The sequence below is a fragment of the Chenopodium quinoa genome, unplaced genomic scaffold (assembly GCF_001683475.1).
Source record: "Chenopodium quinoa cultivar QQ74 unplaced genomic scaffold, ASM168347v1, whole genome shotgun sequence".
Taxonomy (NCBI): domain Eukaryota; kingdom Viridiplantae; phylum Streptophyta; class Magnoliopsida; order Caryophyllales; family Amaranthaceae; genus Chenopodium; species Chenopodium quinoa.
The window spans coordinates 372603-392650 of NW_018744780.1; positions in this window are offsets into that span (position 1 = coordinate 372603).

The following is a 20048-nucleotide window of genomic DNA, read 5'->3' on the forward strand; positions in this document are numbered from 1 at the left end:
GCTGCTAGGCACCTTGGCTAGCAATGCTGCACGACCCTAACAGCGTGCCAAGGCAAGTGGTAGCCTTGCGGCCGCCCAGCCGTTGGTGCGTGCTAGGTGCTAGCACCAAGGTGCGGCTACACACAACCCTTGGTTTAGGCGCTAGGTGCTGGGCGGGGTAGTAGCTCATACCCGCCGCACAACTAGGCTTGCAAAGGGAGCGCCTAGATGCGTTTACGCGCAGGCTAAGTGCTTCCCACCACCAGCGTGCACGCGTGCGGCTGTGCCTCTCCTCCCTGGATCCTCTCGCACACACTCGCATGCACCACTTTGGAAACAACATGTGGCCTGCGTAAGTAGCCTTGCTAGCCGAGTTGGTGCTCGAAACTCGACGCTTAGATTTTTATGCTTGTTGTGCTTCGGGATTTTATTCCGAATTTTTTGTGTGACGTAATATTAATTCTAAATTAATTTTAAGAAATAATATTATGCAATATTAAATTGAAAATAAAACAAGTCCAACTTAAATAAATTCAATTTTAGTGCACAAACCAAAATTAATTCAAGCACCATTCTTTAAATTTTTTCGGCTTAACTTGATGCAACACAATAATTTGAGGGCTATTCTCACAATTAATTTAACCAACATAAATTAATTTTGAGATTTGACAAAAATTAGTTGAATAAATGATTAATCATCAAATGAAAATTTTATCCAACACTTACTTATGCACATATGAACATTACAATCTTCCAATATGAAGAGTAATGATATTTCAAGCACAAGTATGAACATTTAAGATTTTAATCAATTTCCAAAATGATTAAAACCAAAATTTGTTCATCGTGGAATTTAGCAAGTAAAGATTCAACCATTTAAACCACTAAAGATTGAATATTTAACATTTTAAGGGCTTAAAAAAACATTCACCATAAACTTTCACACTACAAGCAATTTATTTGCAAGAATGTGAAATTTCAAGTTTATGTTAAATCAAGAGCTCACCAAATTAAGCAACCAATATAACTTCATAAACATGCTTAATATACATGGTGTAAAATTGCAGAAGATTAATGGTATAATCAAGCACATAATCTAACAATTGCATGCCATAATTAATCAAGGTTTAAATATTTAAATTTTTCGGTTATTTCATGAAATGCCACTGAGCAATTGCAAAATTCACCAAATGCCATGAACCTTTTCAAAATTCACCAAATGCCACCGAGTGCCATTAATGACTGACAACCGTTAGTTGATCCCACCACTTGCCACGTGTCACCTTCTAATTGGTCCTTTTTTAAAATAAAAAAATTAAAAAAATAACAAAAATAAAAAATAAAATAAAAAAAAGGAACTTAGAGATGGCCAGCCACCACCTCCTCCCTGCTGTCGAGCCCCCTGCCCACCCCAAAACCCTAGCCGCCACCACCCCCCCTGCCGCCGGGGCTAGCACCAGAAGGCGCGTCGGCCGCCGTCGACCCCTCCCCTGTCTCGTCGCGACCCCTAACCCGCGAAACCCCACCCCCCTTCCTCCACCACCCCGAAACCCCACCCCCCTTCCAATTGCTCCATTGAAGCTCACGCATGAAAGCTTGAGGAACATCATTTCTTCACCAAATTTCATTAAACTTGTACCTAAATGTTCAGCATTCAACATAAAATCAATTAGAGCAAACAATTTTGGGAATTTCTTCACCAAACAAAAAACCCCTATTCAATTTTTTTAGGGTTCTTCACAAAAATTGGCGGTGATTGGAGTTGTTGCTGGTCGGCTTTTTAGATGCAGTGGTTGGTGTTGGCAGGTGCTGGTAAGAGTTGGTGTGGTAAGTTCGCTGCGATGGTTGTGAACTAACGGAGAAGGAGAGGAAGGGGGTGGGGTTTCGTGGTGGTGGAGGAAGGGGGATTGGGTTTCGCGGGTTAGGGGGTCACGACGAGATAGAGGAGGGGAAGGGGAGGGGTCGCCAGCGGCCGGCGCTTCTTCCGGTATTAACCCCGGTGGCAGCGGGTGGTGGTGGCTAGGGTTTTGGGGTGGGCATGGGGCTCGATGATAGGGAGGAGGTGGTGGCTTTCCACCTCTGAGTTCCTTTTATTTTTGATTTTTTTGTTTTCTTTTTAAATTTTTTTTTTGTTTTTTTTTAAATTTTTTTTTAAAAACGGACCAATCAGAAGATGACACGTGGCAAGTGATGGGATCAATTAACGGTGGAATAACGTCACTCGGTGAATTTTTTTAAAACTCGGTGGCATTTGGTGAATTTTGAAAAGGTTCATGGCATTTTGTGAATTTTGCAATTGCTCAGTGGCATTTCATGAAATAACCGTAAATTTTTTCGTTTCAAACGAAAAATAACCTTTCAAAAACCACTTTCTGGGTGGATTTTGGTTTCTAGAAGGTCATTTTTAATCACTTTGTGGATAAAGAATGATTTAGAGTGTTGATTCTACCCAAAGTTCACTAATTTTGAGTTGAAATCTGGGTTCTTAGGCAAAAAATAGCATAAATACGATTTTAATCTAATTAAAAATGAGGTCCTTATCTAATTAGGATGCTAAACAAGAAATTTAAATTCATTTAAATCATCTTAATTAATTATTAGTCAAAATAATTAAATGCACGGGGCTCGTGATACCGCTATAGGGTTTCAGGATGTCCAACACCGCGCAGAAACAAAACCCGCCCAGAGATCCGTGGATAATTTAAAGCAAATAAATATGCATGCAATTAATTAAATAATAAACACATAGTAATAGAGAGAGAGAGAGAGAGATAAAGACGATAATACTCTTGATGCGTGTTTTCCACTTAGCACGAGCACGAACTCACGAACGGAGAAAGAGCCTCAAACGCGACCCCTCTAACGTAGTCCACCCACGCGCCTAAACTTGGCTAATATTACCGGCTAGGGTAATATTAACACTACTAAAGAAGAAGATCTCTTTATAAGGTTTTCTCAATGGAGATGCCTTGTATAGAGGTCAACTCTTGCAATGATTCCCAAGGGAGGCCTTGGGTATTTATAGGAGAAGCGTCTCCATTCTCTTGATTTCCAATCAATGTGGGACTTTGCAAAGTTGAGAAATAAATGCATTTAATTTAATTCCAAAATAAATTAAAATTAAAATAACAAATAATCAAACAACAAGTGGCACAAACATAGGAGGGTTAGGTGAGGACCACAAGGGATGACTACAAGGCCCTCCTTGCTCCTCAAGTAAAACCAAACCCTATACACACGCCCCATGTGGAAACCCAGCTGGCGGTTGCCTTGAGCAACAAGGCCTGCTGTTGCTAGCAGCTTTATGCTCTCGACTGGGCCTACTAGCTTAGGCCCATCGCAGCAAGCCTTGCAAGCATGCGGGCAGTTACGCTACTGGGCGCTGTTGATGCTTGCTAGTTGCAGCGAGTGCTAGCGATGCTTAGCAAGCTACACACGTAGTTGCTGGCCTTGCTAGCTTGTGTTGCCACAGCCCCCACTCGGCCAGCACGCCTAGCTCACCTATGCGCATGGCTTGCTAGGCTTGCGGCCAGTGCTAGCGAGCATGTGTGCACCAAGCTAGGCTAGCGGCCATTGCTTGCTCATGGCTACTTGTGCTAGCCAAGCCCTCGTATGGCTAGGCCACTGCGAGGCTAGGGCTATGCACTTTAACTTTATTATTATTTTATTTTTTTGTTCGTCTCGTTAATTCCTAGAATTTAACTCTACGTCGACGTTCAGCTTCAACGCTCTAAGCTCGGAATCCGACATCGGATTACGTATCCTCTTGTTTGACGTATTAAGGCCTTCCGCTTAATTCGTCGAATTAGTTTGGTTACACGCTTGGGTGTGACCCGTTGGGTTCAGTTAAAGGAAAGATGTGAGGTTAATATAATTAATCTCACTGATCCGTGATGGCCTCTGGCCCGACTTTCCGATCACTCGACTTTATTGAATAATGAACTCCGTAATTTATTCTGAACCCTCTATCGGAATAATACGCTTGTTCGAAGGACACCATTCCTTTCAGATACCACTATAGGATTTTAGATACTATAAGCGGAATTGCATGCATCATATTCATAAGCATCTAATCACAAGATCTAATCATAACACACAAAGAACACATAATTATACCTTTGAAGCGTGATTCCACGAGTGATCGAGCAAGAACAATAAGGAGAACAAGAACCCCAAACGTGATTCCTCTACTTAGCAAGGATTGAACCTCCACTAATGCTAGTTAGTTGTGATTGAAACCTTTTAATCAACCTTCTACGGAGAGGAGAGCAACGAACAAGCCACCAACCACCACACCACCACCGAGCACCACCTTAGCCGGTAGTCCGTATTGTATGGATAAGGACGAGGGGAGAGAGGGGCGTGCATGAGAGAGAGAGGGTTTGGGTGTTTTGGTTGCTTGCTTCACAATTCACTATATGGGTAAATTATGACTTATGTGCATAATTTAAGCAAGGCCTCTATTTATTTATGACATATATATTTAGAGTCCATGTGAAGCCCAAACACCTAACCTAAATCTAACTTCATGGCTTGTCATTACCTCATGAAGCCCATTAATGGGATTCATACTTGTTCAATCCAATACCCTTGTGTGTGACCTCATAGGACCTTTGTATTGGGCTTTAGACTATTTGACTAGCCAAAAGATCAATTATCATATCTAGCAACAGACAATGACAACCCAAAAGAATGAACTAACTATCTCCATAATAATGATACTTGATATATCTAGTAATAATTGCACTTGACGAAGACATAAATCCTTCAATAATGTCAAAGGACAACTCGGCAAAAGCCAATTAAATGGCCGCATAATTCATTCGGCATTTACCTAGTCCAAGGCCAATCACTATTATGATTTGATTAAGTTACTAGTTCTCATACCCTTCAAGGTATAAAACGTATTAAGTTAATAAAACCTCTTTGAATGTGGACTAGACAAAATGCCAAATAAAGGGGCATACCCTCAGTATTTAATCATTCATACGCAACAACGCTTAATAAAGGCATGAAAAATTGTTCAAACAAACGGCAATAAAAAGTATATTACAAAACCGCTTAAACTAGCGGCAAAGAGTGAAATTGTTCAGAAGAAAGAAATAAAAACAAAGTCTTAAAAGCTTGATCACTGCGGCGGGGGACCCAGGCTCCTCATTCAGCCATCGCCTCATCAGCATTGGATTTGGTAGGATAATCGGTCTTGGCCGACTCTTCTTCCTCGAACGGCTTCTTCTCCTCTACCCCATCACCTTCTTCATCATCTTCGTCGTCCTCAGAGCAAGAAAGAGTTTCAAGGAACTCAGGGGGGGCAAGCCAATAGCCTCAGCCTCTGCTTTGAGGGAGACGTGCTCAAGTTGGCGGGCAAAGCTCTCCTGATAATAAGCCATTTTAACGATGTCAATCATCATGGAAAACGCCTCATAGAAGCGTCTCTTCTGTCATTGCTTGGCCTTATGCTCAATTCGGACGACCTCTTCAGGATTCCAATGGCCTTATGCAGCGCCTTTAGTTGCTCAGACAAGTCCACAATGGACTTGTTCAAACACTCAACCTCAAGCTTAAGAGATTCCACTTGGTCCAGAGCTGCCTGAAGAGCCATGAGGGTAGAGTCTAGCTTGGCCTTTAGCTTCTTAGAGGCTTCTAAGGCACCTTTACACTAAGAAGCATTGGGCTCTGCCTCTTCATTCTCTTTTTTGAAGAGCGTCCCGAGCCAGTCGCTCTTGCTTAAGGGCATCGCCCATTTTTACGATGTCCTTATTTTGCCGAGCCGACTTTTCTGATAGCGCGTTGATGGCCGTCTTTTGCCGGATCTTTTGCACAACAATTGTTCTTATATTTTTATCAGAGATCCGTCTTATTTCGACCCAGGCTTCCCTGATCTTTCCATTCTCTTTGGCCTTCCAGTCCAAGAAAGCACTTAGCCTAAGGAAGATCTCCATTTGAACAGAAATGACTTAGAGCAAAGGATAAAAATAAAGCTAAATATTGAAGCTTAGGCAAAGTGCGGTTACCTTGGCATTATAGTTGATCATGGGACCGAGAAAGGCCTCATCAATTCAGCAGAACTTCTCCCGCGGCTCCATAGGGACGACCTTAAGCATAGCCTCCCCTATGGCCTTCCAGTCAACGCCGCTAAGCGACTGACCGGGTGGCTTCATATTCATCTCCTCGACTATATCAATGCCAACCATGAAAAGAAGTTCGATTGTTAAAACAATCTATCAAAACACAAATAAGAAGCATGCTTATGTCTTATATACCGTCCGAGAAGGATGAAGGGAATAGCATGTTGAACGCCGCCGAGTGAGGGGCAGTGACTGATCCCCTACTTCTTTAGTATAGCCGAGCTGCTCTTCGACCAACTGAGTAGCATCCTTTTGCCATTCAGATTTCTCAATTACCTCGACATGCGGAGTCGAGGCTATGTTATCGGTTGTTTTGGATGGGGACGACTTACCACCTTTGCCTATGCGGACGAATTCATCGTGGACCGCCTCATTTTGCAGCTCCACAAACTTGGAGACCTCACTAGGTGTTAGTTGGGGTTTCTCCCCTTTGGATTGCTTTGAAGTAATTTGCGGCGTAGTCTAGGCCATTTGCGGGGAAGACTTAGACTTTGAGGCTGTTATCTTCCTAGACTTCGATGGTTGGCCGTCCTTGGAAGTCGATAGCTTCCTCTTTGCCATGGGAGTCAAAGTGGACGCCTAAAAGGAACAAAAATCCAAAGTAAGAAACAATGTCCAAGTAAAATTGAGAAGGACACCCTTCCCAAGATACCAACTTTGCATCATTTTAAAGAAAGCTGCGTCCAAGTAAAATTGAGAAGGACACCCTTCCTAACATACCAGTTCAGCATCATGATAAAGAGAGCTGCATCCGAGTAAATTAGGGAAGGATTCCCTTCCCAACATACCAGCTCGGCAAAAAAAAAAAAAAAATAATTAAAAAAAAATGAGAGAGAGAGATAGAGAAAATTATCAGTACCTCCTTGGCCTGGTCGTATTGCTGCTGGCGGACTTTGTACCGCACACAGACGAACTCGGACATGTTGGTCTCTCCTTTCTATTCAGGGTCCAACATTACAAGAGCTTTGTCTAAAAAAGAAAACAGAAGTGTTAGAATATTTTCATGTCGTAAAAGCATTCGAACGGGCAAGTCACAAGGTTACACCTTGAGGGTAGTTCCGGTATAGGCCGCTGGTCAACATGAATACCGGGTTCCTAAGCCAGTCGGCCAATGGGATCCAATTGGAAGGCACGGTCACAGACTTCCCATTCCTGACCACCTTCTTAACCTTAAAATATTCACATTTAAAATCATTTTCAGGGTGGACTGGCGGGTTAGTGGGTTTGTACCACCCACGTCCTAGCTGGATAGGCTCGGTGTTGAAGTGATTCATCCGCAGGTTGAATTCTTCGTTATCATTTTTAATGAGGTAGAATTGGTGCTTCCAGTCGCGCCATTTGGACGACCTGTGCAGAACCACCAGATACTCTTTCTAGGTGCTCAGAATAAACAGTCGTCCATCTCAAAATTAAATCCAGTCGGACCATTGAATGGATCTCAAAAAAAACTAGGATGTCCAGCTTGAAGCCTTACCAAAGGCACGTCACCAGATAGATAAAAATGTTTACCCAAGTGTTCGACACCAGGTGGAAAATTGCAATGTTGTATTCGTCCAGCAGAGCCTGGAAAAATGGATGTAAGGGGAAGTGAAGGCCCACTTCTAAGGCGGCATGGTAGATGCTGAAGCATTTCTTCCGTTGCCTCCTACCTTCCCATGCGGCCACCAAGTATGAGAGGCTCGGCGCCACGATCTTGTAACCTTCTCCAAGCTGGAGGAGTTTTCTGAAATCCTTAAATTTATGCTGTAAGAAGCCAAGGGCAATGTCGTTGATTGTACAGGCGTATGGGTCCTTGAAATTTTCGGCGTTGGCCTCTTCGGCCACCTGACCGGCGTCTGAATTCTCAGCTTCTTGTTCAGGGGCCTAGGGTTCAGGGGCCCTGGCCGAGCCTAACTCAGAAGACAACACTTTGTCCAAGGAAGCAGCCTCGGCCGAGCTCCCTCCCTTAGAGCCTTGGCCGGCTTCAGTAATAATGGTGCCCTAAGGCACCAAAGGTTTTTTACCCTTATCATTCTTCCCTCCAACGTTCGTTTGATTTCGTACAGGAGGAGCGCTGCGAGGGGGCAGGTCGGACAGCTCGGAGAAATGAATTCCAGTCCTAGGCCTAGCCGACTTGGTAGTTTGGATTGAGATTTGTGGGGGATTTTGGTCGGACGATCCCCCTCGGCCGGACGTAGCGTCTGCCTTATTTGTTGAAGGATGCCTTTCAGAAGGTGGCAGCTCAGACAGCATCAAGACCGAGTTGGTATATTGGGAGAGGCGTTGTACCGGACGCCTCACCAGAAGAGGTTTGAGAAGAAGTGCCTTGCTGAGCTTGTCCCTTAGAAAAAGAGGCGATCACCTCCACCACATAACAAGTAGTTTCACTAACGGTGGCACCCGTACTTTCCCCGTCCATGTTACTTGGGTCAAAAGGGACTAAGGAATCCATCATATTGCCGTCTTGATTTCTGGGGGCACCCCTCTCGTATGTTTGTCTCGTACGCATCATGTTCGACTGCAGGGAAAAGTAAAGAAAATCAGACGGTTACCTCTATACAAGTAGAAAACTTTGGAAGACTTTGAAGATCTTAAAGGTTGACCTGAAAACTCAACAAACTGGAACGGAAAGTTCTAAGACATGGCGGAGCTCTTGATGATGCGAAGGAAAAATATTTTCTCTCTCTGAAAAGCTCTGTCCTCTCTCTAAAATTCGCAAAGTTCCAAAGTGACAAAATGAAGTCAAACAAGTCCTATTTATAGGAAAATTTATGGAGGCAAAATGGTAAAATCGCTTTTCCCGCCTAGAAGCTCAAACGACTATTTTTTGAAAAATTAACCTAGAAACCAAATGGTTAATTTAACCTTTTTGTCAATATGGATGGGGAAGACGTACAGTTTCCCAAACTACGCGTTAAAATAGACTGTCAGCTCAGCAACTTCAAGCCACTGGCCCGAGAAATATGGAACAACTGTCCCAACTGATCCCAGGCGGCACTATCCGTCCGACTGATTTCAAGACTTAAGTTAACCAATGAATCCAGGCAAATCGACTAAGGCGTTTAGCCCAAAGGGATAAACCCATGATTAGACATACGGTACAGCCCGCCTCCTTTTAATAATAAAGCTCCATCAGCCTAATACTTGAACGACCGTGGACAACTGAAGATTAGAGGAGGTGGCCCGTATGGTATGAGCCACCCCCTCTAAGGGGTAAATGTTTAGGGTGAAAATACCCCTGAAACATGGTCCAATCCTATAGAGACACGTGGCCCAATAACAGGGTGACACGTGTCCCAATAGGAAGATGGCACATGGCAAACAAGAGAGAACCTGAATGAGAGAAAGGCCTCCTTACATCAGGAGGCCAAAATATCAAGAAAGGCGCTAAAACGGTGGCCCCAAAGGACACTTGTCCTTACCTGATTGCACCGCCAATTAAAGCACACCATTCTAGGTCACAAAACCCTAGATGGCACACACTCCCACCCTAATAAATACCCCAATCATTTATGATGGGAGGGGGTGGAGAAAGACATCTAATTAATTGCATAAGCAATTTGCTCCAACTTCTCTCTACTTTCTCTCTCTAAATTATATCGTTTTCCGATCACTAACTTGATCTTCGGAGGAGAATAATTCGTCAAACGGAATATTCGTTGTTTTGCAAGTGTCAGCGACCGTCCGGCTATATTTAAGACCTGTATCCCGAGGGATTACAAAAAACCCCGAAACACTAGGGGCTAACTTGTCTAGTAGTTAGAATTTTTAATTACAAAACTTTAACTTTTACAGTGATGCGCTATATAAAAAAAAGATCTCATAGTATCGGCTGTTATTGCCCCTAAGGCATCATCGTAAGATGAGAAGTTGTTCAAACACAAAATCTTCTTAAGCTAGCATTCTAAGGATATCGGTTGCCGGCTCAGCCATGTAAGAATTCATGATTGATGGGGAGGAAGAGCTGAGGACCTTGCCATTTGGAATCTGTAAGCGGATGTCTTTCGGATGAGTGAACTCCTTAACCTTGTAAGATTCATCCTTAAGAGGGCTACTTTCATCATCTTTTGGATGCTTGGGTTGACCATATTGCTTGTGGTTTTCCGCCATGAAAATTTTCATTATTGGGGAGGGTTCATCTATATCCATTTTCTTTTTCTTATATCCCTTATCTTCTTTGATGACAGAGGCCTTGGGTTTCCTTAAGCTATTAACATAGCATTTCCTTTCCTCATAATGATCTCCATATAGCTTCCCGACGGAGCCATCATCGGTTTTGAAATGGAGAAGTAAACGATAAGTTCAGATGACGGACTTAACTTGTTGAGAAGGGGCTGACCAATGATCATGTTGTATGGCAGGGGGGTTTCAGCAACCAATAAAGTGAATACCAAGCTTCTCCCCTTCCCTTTCTCTCCCAGGCGAATGGGTAACCTAATTATTCCCAAAGGATAAACATGTTGCCCCCCGAAACCGACTAACGGCTTGTCAATAGGTTTGATATATGTTAGATATTTAGAGTGTTGATGGTTGTATTCGCAACCATGAAGAAGCGCTCGCGCTTTGGAGGCGCGGCCGCGCAGTAGGCGCACCTAAACCGCGTACCCTACTGGAAAATTCTGACAGTTCAAGGTGGAGCGCCCGCTCTTTCAGATGGCACGCCCGCGCTCCTGTCCGCGCTAAAACCGCGTCCATTACTGGAAAAATTGGAATTTTGGAAGAACGAGGAGGAGCGCCCGCGCGAGCAAGTGGCGCGCCCGCGCGCAAGGGGTGGCGCACCCGCGCATCTGTGGTGGCGCGCCTGCGCCTCCTCGCTCGTCTTCGGTTTTTGCGGTTATTCCCTTTATATTGTATTTGGGGGCCTTTGTTTTCAATATACAAAAAATTTCTTCCTCTCTGAATATTTTCCTTTTCTACACTTTTATTGAAGAACTTTGCAAACTCTTCATTAATTCTCTATCATCTAAGTTTATTGTTTGAGAATTTAACCATCTTATCACACATCTTTGTGCTAAGTGTGTGGTGTTGTCTGTTATATCTCAAAGTGAGTTTCCAGTTTAAACCCAAGCACCGTGGTGGGGGAAATTATCACTTTAGGAAAGTGTATACACGCCTTAGACAAGTATCCGGTATACAAGATTCACGTGGTCATTGAATTTCTCATGTTCTTGGTGGTGTTCGGCTTGGAGTGAGGCAAGTTTAAGAACCTTTCACATTAGTGTTATTTTGTTCTAATTTCTGGATTACATTGTTAATTTAGTGCTTGGTTTGTAATACTACTTGAAGTATTTGGTGTTGTATGTTTCATTGAAATTTATACACATTCTAGGGTTTTTCCACCATTGTTAAGTAATTCTTGTTTTGTAGAATTGCATTGTAAACCCTAACAATCTAAAGTGATAAACTTTGAACAACATGTCTAGTGTGAAAGAACTTACCACAAACTTTGTCAAACTTAAGAAGTTTGACGCTGTGGAACTTCGACGATGGAAGAAGAAGATGTATTTTCTTCTTACATCGTTGAAGGTTGCCTATGTTATTAGCACTCCTAGACCGGTTAAGCATGAGAATGAAACAATGGAGGATGTGCGTGAGAAATCTAAGTGGGATAATGATGACTTTATATGTCGGGGACATATTCTCAATGGGATGGAGGATGATTTGTTTAATGTGTATCAACATGTTGAGTCGGCTAAAGAGCTATGGGAATCGTTAGAAAGCAAGTATATGTCGTTAGAAATTCCTTGTAAGTAACTTTAATGATTTCAAATTTGTTGATGGTAGATCAATTATGGACCAATTTCATGAGATACAACGTATTTATAGTAACTTGAAACAACATGGTATCAATGTTGATGAATTCTTTGTTGTTTCGAGTATTATTGATAAGCTGCCGAATAGTTGGAAGGATGTAAAACATGAATTGAAACATAAAAAGGAGGACATATCTTTGTCCAATTTGGCTACCCATCTTCAAATTGAAGAAGGGATAAGGGCCATGGAGAAAGATAAGGATGGAAATCCTAGCTCTTCCACCATCAATGTGGTGGAGGAAGGCAAATCTAGTGCTTCAACTAGTGGTAAGAGGAAGATGTTTAATTCCTCTAAGGGCAAGTCCAAGAAAAAGAAGGACAACAACAAGAATGCTTGTTGGGAATGCGGTAAGACTGGACAACGCAAGAAGGACTGCTACATTTTCAAGAAAAAAATGGAGAAATCCAAGTATGGTCAAGCTTCTAAGAGCAAGGACCAACCCACCAAAGGTAATTTATTACATGAGGTTGAATTTAATTCCGGTATGGATTTAAATGCAACGGATCCTAACATTTTTATGGTGCAGGATGATGACTCATGGTGGATGGATTCGGGGGCTTCAAGGCATGTATGCAAGGTGAAGCATTGGTTCAAAACCTTTCACAAGGTTGGTGATGGAGAAGAGCTCTTTATGGGAAACAACTCTACCATCATGGTCCAAGGAAAAGGACAAGTTGAGCTGATGTTTAGTTTGGGCAATAGTATCATCCTTAGGGATGTATTATATGCTCCTAGTATTTCTAGAAATCTTGTATCAGGCCCAACCCTGAATAGAATTGGATATAGACTAGTTTTTGAAGCAGATAGATGTATTATTACTAAGGGTAGCACTTTTATCGGACGTTGTTATTTGTCTCATGGTTTTTTTAAACTTTCATTAAGAGAGAAGTCTGTAATGTTGGATGATGTTTGTATTAATGTTGGTAATGACAATGGTATGAATTTGTTTTCTTTATGGAATTCTAGATTAGGTCATGTGAATTACAATAAGTTGAATTTCATGTCTAAACTAGAACTTATTCCACCTTGTGATATTGCTCTTGATAAATGTACTACTTGCATGCTTAATAAGATCACTAGAACTCCTTTCAAGAAAATTGAGAGATGTTCTAAGATCTTAGAATTGGTTCATAGTGATTTGTGTGACTTTTATAGTACACCTTCTTTGGGAAATAAAAGATACATAGTTACGTTTATTGATGATTTTTCAAGATTTTGCTATGTGTATCTTTTATATTCCAAAGATGAAGCCTTGGTTAAATTTGATATTTATAAGAAAGAGGTAGAAGTGCAAGTAGAATCTTTAATTAAGAGATTGAGAACAGATAAGGGAGGGGAGTATTATGATCCTGATTATTTCCAATCTTTGGGTATTATTCATGAGACTACAGCTGGTTATGCACCACAATCAAATGGTGTAGCTGAAAGGAAGAACATAACTCTTCAAGAAATGGTTCATTCCATGCTATCTTACTCCGGGTTGAGTGAGGGGTTTTGGGGTGAAGCTATGTTGACGGCTTGTCACATACTTAATCGTGTTCCCACTAAGGGAAAGGATTCCACAACATATGAACTTTGGTACAAAAGGAAACCAAACTTGAAGTATCTCAAGGTTTGGGGTTGTAGGGAAGTTGTAAGAGTGCCCGGTAACAAAAAGAGAAAGCTAGGTAAAAGGGGCTTGGAATGCATTTTTATAGCTTATGCTGAGCATAGCAAAACCTATAGGTTCTATGTTATAGAACAAAGTGACTTTATTTTGAAACATTCGATAATTGAGTCAAGAGATGCAATATTTGATGAAAACCGATTTTCATCAATAAGTAGACCTAAGGATCTACAAATAAGTACCAAAGGGAAGGAAATTGTTGATTATAATGATCAACTTGATTCTCATGTAGGTTCATCTAATAATGTGGATGAGACTCCTCATGTAAGAAGAAGTAAAAGACAAAGGAAAATTAGGAATCCTCTAGATGACTTCATAATTTATTTGGTTGAAGGATCTAGGGATGTCCTTAGTTCCACTACTCCATATTGTTTTAATGTGGATAGTGACCCAAAAACTTATAGCGAGGCCATATCTTCCCAAGATAGTGCATTTTGGAAAGAAGCTATAAATGATAAGATGTACTCCATCATGGGAAATGACACTTGGGTCTTAGAGGATTTACCTCCCGGTTGCAAACCTCTTGGTTGCAAGTGGATTTTCACTAGGAAAAGGAGGCCTGATGGCTCCATAGTGAAATTTAAAGCCAGATTGGTAATCCAAGGCTTTAGACAAAAGCATGGTGTCGATTATTTTGATACCTATGCACCGGTTGCAAGAATAACCCCGATAAGGTTATTAATTGCAATGGCTTCGGTATATAATCTAGTGATTCATCAAATGGATGTCAAAACGACATTCCTTTATGGAGATCTAGAGGAAGAAGTGTATATGAAACAGCCTGAAGGGTTTGTTTTGGAAGGGCAGGAAAATAAGGTGTGTAAATTGGTTAAGTCATTGTATGGACTTAAATAAGCACCAAAGCAGTGGCATCGGAAATTTGATGACAAGATTTTGTCCTTTGGATTCAAAGTGAATCAAGATGATAAGTGTATATATAGCAAATTTGATGACAAAGGTCATGGTATCATCATTTGTCTATATGTTGATGATATGCTTATTTTTGGTACAAGTCTACAACAAGTAGAATTGACCAAGGAATTCTTATCCTCGTCTTTTCAGATGAAGGATTTGGGGGAGGCGAATGTCATTTTGGGCATCAAGATAATTAGGGACAATGGAAGGCTAATATTAAGTCAATCTCATTACATTGAGAAAATGATCAAACAGTTCAATATGTTTGATAAGTGTCCCGTGAACACCCCCATGGAACCCAATGTAAAATTGGTTACGAATTCTGGGAAAACGGTTTCCCAATTGGAGTATTCAAGGATAATTGGATCCTTGATGTATGCCATGACAAGTACAAGACCAGATATTGCATTGGCTGTGGGAAAACTTAGTAGATCTACTAGTAATCCGGGTGCACAACATTGGTTTGCAGTTCGGAGGGTCTTGAGGTACCTTAAAGGTACATTAGACTATGGTTTGTCTTATAGTGGATTTCCTTCGGTTTTAGAAGGATATTCTGATGCAAGTTGGATCACTTACAAAGAGGATGACTCTTCTGTAAGTGGTTGGGTGTTCATGTTTGGGGGAGGTGCCATTTCATGGTCTTCCAAGAAACAAACTTGCATTGCCGATTCCACTATGGCAGCGGAGTTAATAGCTCTTGCCTCAGCTAGTAAGGAAGCTGAGTGGTTGAGAAATCTCATATTAGAGTTGCCTTTATTGTCTAAGCCAATGTCACCGATGGCAATCCATTGTGATTCAAATTCGGCTTTGATAAAGGCATATAGTCAAGTGTATAATGGTAAGTCTCGGCATATTTCACTAAGGCATAGCCTAGTGAAAGTGCTTATCAATGATGGGGTCATAAGTCTTGACTATGTTCCTACGAAAATGAATTTGGCGGATTGCTTTACTAAAGCAATGCCAAGACATTCAATCATATTTGCTTTGACTGGAATGGGTTTATGTCCTAAAGCACAAATTTGTGAAACCCAATCTAACGCTTGAAGAAACATCAAGTCTTAGATTCAATGTGGTTGAATTACAACTTTGTTGTTTGTTAGCAATATTTGATGACCCATATTTCTATGTTACTTGTGACGATAAGGTAGCGTCAATTCAAAGTTCTCAAAGATTTAGAGTTGAGAAGCTCTAAATGAAAGTGTCTTGTCACAAGGACACACTTATGTATATGAGAACCTACCTATATAAGTTTGAATTTTAGCCGTTTCAAGATGTCTAGATGGACATATAGACTTTGATGAACTTATGAAAGATACAGACACATGGCTGTATAGCTGTATAAAAGTGATGTTAAATTCGAGTTATCTTGTGTGTATTTCACCTTCGAATGATTAGAGATATTCGTGTGATTCAATCCATATATAAATCATGGGATATGATCATCGTTAAGTGTGCTATACTAAGTGTCAATTCAATCCATAGGGACATTGACATTTATGCATGAGATGAAGCTTAATTGATAGAAGTAGAGAAGTTTTTTAAAGAAACACTCTAAATGGGGGAGGATTGTTAGATATTTAGAGTGTTGATGGTTGCATTCGCGACCATGAAGAAGCGCTCGCGCTTTGGAGGCGCGCCTAAACCACGTACCCTACTGGAAAATTCTGACAGTTCAAGGTGGAGCGCCCGCTCTTTCAGATGGCGCGCCCGTGCTCCAGTCCGCGCTAAAACCGCGTCCCTTACTGGAAAAAATGGAATTTTGGAAGAACGAGGAGGAGCGCCCGCGCGAGCAAGTGGTGTGCCCGGGCGCAAGGGGTGGCGTGCCCGCGCCCCATGGTGGCGCGCCCGCACATCTGTGGTGGCGCGCCCGCGCCTCCTCGCTCGTCTTCGGTTTTTGCGGTTATTCCCTTTATATTGTATTTGGGGGCCTTTGTTTTCGATATACAGAAAAATTCTTCCGCTCTGAATACTTTCCTTCTCTACACTTTTATTGAAGAACTTTGCAAACTCTTCATTAATTCTCTATCATCTAAGTTTATTGTTTGAGAATTTAACCATCTTATCACACATCTTTGTGCTAAGTGTGTGGTGTTGTCTATTGTATCTCAAAGTGAGTTTCCTGTTTAAACCCAAGCACCGTGGTGGGGGAAATTATCACTTTAGGAAAGTGTATACACGCCTTAGACAAGTATCCAGTATAGAAGATTCACGTGGTAATTGAATTTCTCATGTTCTTGGTGGTGTTCGGCTTGGAGTGAGGCAAGTTTAAGAACCTTTCACATTAGTGTTATTTTGTTCTAATTTCTGGATTACATTGTTAATTTAGTGCTTGGTTTGTAATACTACTTGAAGTATTTGGTGTTGTATGTTTCATTGAAATTTATACACATTCTAGGGTTTGTCCACCGTTGTTAAGTAATTCTTGTTGTGTAGAATTGCATTGTAAACCCTAAAAATATCCCCTTTTCCATAACTCATTTCTTCTAGGGACTTCCAAGTGATTATGTCAGCTAAGCTCCCACTATCCACCAAGGTTTTCTTGACAAGAGCATTGGCCACCTTCATATGAACCACTAGGGGGTCATCGTGAGGCTTATAAATCTTCTTTGTAGCGTCATCCCCGAAGACCATGAGGGGACCCTTAGGGATGGACGAAGAGGGTGCCGATATCAAACACCTACTCCTCTAGCGACCGCAAATGACTTTTGCGTACTCTATTGGATAAGCCCCTGGGTGCATATCCTACGATTATGACATTAATGCTTATATTGTTATTGGCTGGGCTATGAACTTCTTGAACTATTTTTCTTCCTTGATGTTCTTTTGGAGAGTTCTTTAGGTATTGGTTGAGTTTGCCTTCATCCGCCAGCTCATCTAAGGCTCTCTTAAGCTCACGACAATTTCTGGTTGTATACCCACACTCCCGGTGGTACTCACAGCAAAGCTTCTTATTTCGTTGTTCCATCGGCATGCTCACCGGCTTTGGCTCTAAGAGGATGGCCTTGTGTTTTATATCAAGGTAGATTTCTCGCTTATCCACATTGTACCTAGTTCCGCTTCCTCACTTTCGACCCTTCTAGGCCTTTTATTCTTGTTGTCATGGTAATTGTCCTCAGGCTTCCTCTTTCCTTTCTCCTTAGCTGAGGGGGTCTTGTAGACATCGCTTGCTTCAATGATTCTTTTGGCTCTCTCCATAGCCTTAGAGAATGTGGTGACTTTGTCATGGACAAGCTCAAACTTCAGCTTGTTAGACCTTGATTCCGAATAGCAAGGCAGTAAAAGAAACGCTATCCTAGAGGTCGAGGATGAGTTGAGAATCGATGTTGAATCTCTTGATGTAATTTTTCAAACACTTATTCTCCCCTTGCTTCATTGTCATCAAGTGAACGTAGTCTTTTTCTACTTACAACAAGCGATGAAATGTTTTTTTGAATAGGGTAGATAGCTTCTCAAATGTTTTGATGCTCCCTAAAGGAAGGTTATTGAACCATGTCTGAGCAATGCCCTTAAGGGTAGTGAGGAAGAACCTGCACCATGATGCCTCACACCCAGTTTGCACACCCATTTGTGCTTTATAAGCGTTCAAATGATCTGTCGGGTCGATTTTACCATCATAGGGCTCTAAAGTAGGAATCTTGACCTTGGGAGGGATTTTGGTGTTCATGAATTCTTGGCTGAAGGGAGTGATGTTCTTTACAATTTCATGTCTCCCCGGCTCGGGAGAGGGAGAACGCTCAAGACTTCCGCTTGTTGAGCGAGCGGGCCGAGCGGAGGTCCTTTTTCTTTGTCGTGAAGTTAAGTCATGCCGAGAGTGAACTCTAGTTTGATCTCCCCGGGGTGGATTGTCCTCCTCCTTAAAATTTTTCCGCCTTAAGTTGATTATGTCACAAGCATAAAAATTCCTTCGCTTAGCCTTCGATCATTGATTATCTCCCGAGTATCTCTCTACTGGCTCGGCTAACCTGACTCTCGCCGGGCTATAGGAGACTATTGTGGTTGCGACCGACGAGACTCTTGGTGCTGAGGCCGAAAGACGCTTGATGGGGTTGGGACAAGAGAGGTTGAGGGTTAGGCTGTGGAGCATCCCCCAACCTACCTTGCCCCCCGCCCTGGTTGACAAGTGCCCTTAGGCTCTCTTCATGGTTTTTGTTGATTTGGGCTATCAACTATTCCAAATCCTGACGAGTGACTGCATGAAGGCTAGTCACCTCTCCAACAGGCTCGCTTCGAGCTTAAGGTACAATCTCCTTGACTACATGATTATGCCGAGCCGTGAGAATCAGAGCTTTTCTTGTATCATCTTGATACGTTCAGGGACGTCTAATATTCACCATAGATTTTTGTTTGTTATCTCCACAAATGGCGCCACTTGTTTCTGGAAACAGACTCATCCTAAGTGTGTTAGGGTATTTCGGGTATGTCAAGAAGTTTTAGAGTCAATGTCCGATTGTCCAAAAGTCCCTTAGCTCCACCTTGCACAGGTATGTCTGAGGGCTCCGCCTTGACGTCTGACGGCTCTGCCTGCAAGAAAGAGAAGGTTAGCTCCCCTGGGGGTGTGACCCGGGAAAACCCCTCCAATGCTTAAGTCAGCAAATTGCACTTTCAAGAGAGAGAAAGTAGAGATAGAGAGAATACTGTCTAGAGAGAGAAAGTATAGAGATTAGAAAAAGTTACCATCAATAATCATTTGTGACCTAATTATAGATGTACTTTCAGGTGGCAAGGCTATAGTTTAGTGGACAAATTAGGGGTAAACTGGTACTTTGTGATGATTAATAATGGGCTGGATCTTGGAGGGGTATTTTCGTTATTTATGGTACATTGGGCTTAGGACATGGGCTAGGCCCAAACACATCCTTAAATTACTTACAATAAATAATTGTTAGCTACGATTATTCTAAGAGAATTATAAGGCTTATGGGAAATATCCAAAAAAGAACGAGCCAACATGAGCCCAAGATGAACTTGTGACATAGTTGTAAGGTGCAAATGATCTGCTTTTAACCGAAGTCCCTTTGCATCCACAGTTTTAACATTTGGCAATTTGATACCAAGCTGAGCTTCTCTCACTGCCTCCACATATGTACCTCTCCTGACGCTAATGCTACCTGATAGGATATCCCAAAGATAAAAATTCAAAAAACGAAAAAGAATATTCTAAAACTATTATATTGTTTAAGATTTATAGTAATAAAAATTAATTTATCGAATAAAATTAAGGAAATTTTACTTGGATAAATTCTTATATATGGCTGCCACACCGTGTGACCAGTCATTATAGGAATTACTTTATTAGTGTAATAGGGTTACTCAGTCAGTGTTGAGGGGTTACTCGGTTAGTATTATAGGAATTACTTGGTCAATTTTATAGGGGTTACTTTGTTCTTTTATAAATAGCCACACGGTGTGGCCAGCCACACACAAGACGGGCTGCTTTAATTGCATCATTTCCAAAAAAAAATCCGCTAAATTTATCTTTTTATTTTTATTTATTTAATTTTAATCTTGAAAATTTATTGTTCAAGCCTCGTTCACTTCACCTTATTTTTTTCTACACTGCAATTATT